Raw genomic sequence first — 3,868 nt, 5'->3', positions numbered from 1 at the left:
CTCGCGGGGGTGCCCGGCCCGGCCACCACCACGGCCAACACTCTCCCGCACACGCGACGACATCCCCCGCCGGCCGATGACCCGGCACGGCCAAACCCCCCCGTCGGGACCGAGAGCACCTCACCCGGGGACACCACCGGCCCTGGTAGCCGGAGGCGACACCCGCGCGGCGAGGCCCGTTCGGGTCCCAGGCGGTGGCCATTGCGGTCGGGCACCTGTCCGGGCAGGGGGAGGTCGGCGCGCACGGGGAGGACGGCGCGCGCACGCCAGGGACCGCGAGGAAGGGCAGCGGGCACGCAGGGAGGCGGCCTGGGGAAGGCCTCGGGCGCGGACGGGCCACCAGGAAAACAGGCACGGGATCCCACCGCCACCGACACTCGGAGGCGGTCCCGTGACGCCCGGGACGCCGGCCGGCCTCGGCCACCCTTGCGCCTCCCTCGGCTCGGCCCCACCGCCGGGGCCTCTGCGAGACGCCCCCACCGCGGGAGCCGTCCCTTCCGCCCACCCCGTCCATCCGCCTGGCCCGCTCCGGGGCTCGCGCCCCCGAGGGAACACACGCCCGGGGCGCGGTACCCCGGACCGTGCCCGCACACCACCACCGGCTGCGGCTCGTCACGGGAGCGGGCGGAGAGCTAGCCGCTCCCCGCGCGAGAGCGGGCGGCGCCCGGACGGGGCTCTTGCCCCACACCCCGGGCACGCGGCGGGCGGGCCGCGCACACGCCCACGCGCACGCGCGGCCCCGCGCCAGACGCCGGACGCCGGCCGGGCCGGGCGGGACCCTCCCCCGACTCGGTGAGGGGAGGCGCCGGCCGCGGTAGGCAAAGGGCGGCTCTGCCCACACGCAAACGGTGGTCACACCACCGGCTACCACGCGCGGAGAAGGAGGGGCAGCAGCTGGGGGATCCGGGAACCCCAAAGGCACCCTCTCGGATCGCTAGAGAAGGCTTTCTCGCCGAGGGCGCGTCGCACCCACCCATCGTCCCCCGTCGGGACCGCGAGGGCACTCCTGGGTGCCGGGGCTATGCGTGGGTCTGCGGTATGGGTAAGCATGGGGCAAATCCGAGCGTTCGCGGTCAGGGCCACGAGCCCGCGCTTCCACGGGCTCCTCCTCTCGTCTGACATCACGGGGCTCATCAAAGCTTTACGGGGCACCCGCGACGCCTGGAACTCAGAGCTTCCGTCAGGTGAAACCGACAAAGAAGCAGAGAGCCCAAAGGAGGTGCCAGCTAACCGGCACCCCTCGAAAGACAGCCAGCGCCATGCCGCTGGCTCGGCCCGCCGAGATCGCTCAACGCACCCGCGTGCCAGCCCCAGCGACGGAGGACACACGGCGTGCACCCAGCCAGTCAGTCTCCACGCGGCAGGCCGGTGGGACGACGAGGCACCCGCCCCCGCGAGGGGAAACGGGCATGCCTCCCCTACCGACTGGACCCCCGTCTCGCCTCAGACACACCATCGTAGCGGTGACCCGAAGGGGTCGCTGGAAACGGGAAACGACACCACCGCTCGGCCTCAGGCACCTGACGGACGACCTGGAGCGCTCCAGGGGCACCACCAAGGACCGGGCGACACACACCCACACACCCGGGGGAGCGTGCGGTGCGGCGGCGGCACGGCCCACCCCACCTCGGGGAGGCCCACTCGCCAGACGCGGCCGAGAGGCCACACGGAGTGTCCACTGCGTCACAAAGACCTCGGCCCCACCGACGCCACAAGGCAGAGGGCGGGAGAGCGAGGTCGGGCCGGGTTCCGCACCCCTGCCTTCCACACACCACCGACGGGCGGGGAGGAGAGGCGAGGGGCCCGTGGGCAGAGCGAGAAGAGCGGGCCCGTTTGACACAAACGCCCGTCCCTCGCCTGGCACGGCTTAGGCCCGGCCCAGGAGAGCACGACATCACCACATCGATCACCACGGCGCGACACGCCTCACGGAGACAACGACAAGAACAGCGGCAGTCACCGAGGGAGAGACTGCCTCAGCCTCACCGCTTCCCCCCCACCCCCGAGTCGTGCAGCAGCGGGCCACGACCCCAGGAGGTGAACGCCTGACACGCGGTGGCGCGGGAGCCCGAGGCGTGGGGTAGTCGCGACCGCACCGGGGTTGCCTGCGGCGGGGAGCGCACCGGGTAGAGGACCCGCGCCACCTCCCCCGCCGCCCTCGGGTGCTGGAGACCGGAGGCGGCACCGCGGATCGGGACACCTGGGACGCACAGGAGCCGGCGCGCAGGCCCAGCCCAGGCGGGCGGGCTCAAGTGGCAGGGGCAGAACCGGGCCTCCACCCCACGGTCACAGCCCGGAGCCCCGCCACGCGCGTCCAGAGGCCCAACGACTCCCAGGCGACAAACGTCCGGAGACAGCGTGTCAGCACCTATCTGGCAGCGAAAAACGACCATTTCGGGCGAAAGAATGGCCGCACCAGGCGACGGGGCCCACCCACGGATCACGGCGGCACCCCTTGGATCACGGGCCCGGTCACCAGGCCCCCGGCACCACCCCATCGCCACCAGCCCCGGAGCCCCCGCGACCATCTGGTCGACCCCGGAAGTGCGGCGGCAGAGGGGGCGCGGGGGCACGCGGGACCCGCGCCCGGCAGGGTACACCCTCGCCGTCTCGCCCTCGAGGGCAGGCGGCCGGTCCATCCTCCTCTCCGGGGCAGGACTTGGGGAAAAAAAAGATTCCTCAGAGGCGCCCCAGGCGACCGGGCCCCACACGGGCAGGCCGGCGTCCGTCCACGTGCCCCCCTACCCCACCCGGGGCTCCACCTGCCTCTCGAGCCGGTCCCCACCTCCGGACCCAGAGGCTTTCGGAAAACTTGGCGATAGAAATCCAGCGCGACGACCCGGACCCACGCGGTCACGTGTCCGGGACGGGGACGCCCTCTCCCCGGCCCACCCTCGAGGGCGGGGGCCGGTCCGCGCTCTCCTCCGGAGCGGGACTTGAAAAACATCCCTCGGAGTCGCCTCCGACGACCGGGCCGCCACCACGGACGGCCCGGGCCGGTCGGTCCCCACCGCCAGAGCGGGACTCGGAAAACGCGGTGAGAAAAGTCGAGTCCGACGACCCGGAGCCACCCGTGCCCGCGGCCGAGCCGCCGCCGTCTCGCCCTCCACGGGCCTCCCCGCAAGGCCCGGGCCGGTCCCCGACCTCCGGAGCGGGGCGCGAGCAAGAAACCGGTGACACGGAGGGCCCGACGACCCGGGCCGCACGGGGGACGCCAGCCGGGCTCGGGAACCCCCCCCCACCTCGCCGGCCCCGGTCGGTCCCCGAGGGTCGCAGTGGCACCGGCGTCTGCTGGTCGACCCGTCCGGGCGGCCCCGCACACCCGCCGGCCTCGAGGAGCGCGGCGACAGCCACCTCCCCACACTCTCCTGCACGTCCAATCTCCGCCCGGCGGACGACGCGCCCGCGCCCCGGCACGACCGGGACCGATCCCGCCACTGCCACCGGCCTCCCGGAACTCCGCCTCGGTCACCGCGGCCAAGTCACCTCCCTTGCCGAGGTCGCCGGAGCTCCGGAGGACAGAAACGATATAAAAGCGGCCGCCAGGTGGCACCGGACAACCGGCGCGAACGTCAGCGGGACGGATCCGGATCCCTGGCCGGCCGGGGCGCGCAGCCGGGCCGCCTGGCGGCCCGACCCCGTCCCGACCCACCCCGGGTCCCATCTCCCGGCCCGGCGCGGCCAGGGGGCATCCGCCTCGGGGCTCCCAGCCGGCACGGCGCGACCCCGGCCGCCGGAGAGGGACTCGGAAAACGTGTGTGTTTCGCGCGCTCGCCCGTGAGGGGACGGGGAACATTCCCTCAGAGACGCCAGCAGGGGCGCCGGGACTGCCGGCACCGGCTGGCTTCCCGGGGTGGCCCCGGGCGCT

This window comes from Diceros bicornis, chromosome 32 (genome assembly GCF_020826845.1).
Source record: "Diceros bicornis minor isolate mBicDic1 chromosome 32, mDicBic1.mat.cur, whole genome shotgun sequence".
In the NCBI taxonomy this organism is placed as follows: Eukaryota; Metazoa; Chordata; class Mammalia; order Perissodactyla; family Rhinocerotidae; genus Diceros; species Diceros bicornis.
This window is presented reverse-complemented; position numbering follows the sequence as displayed.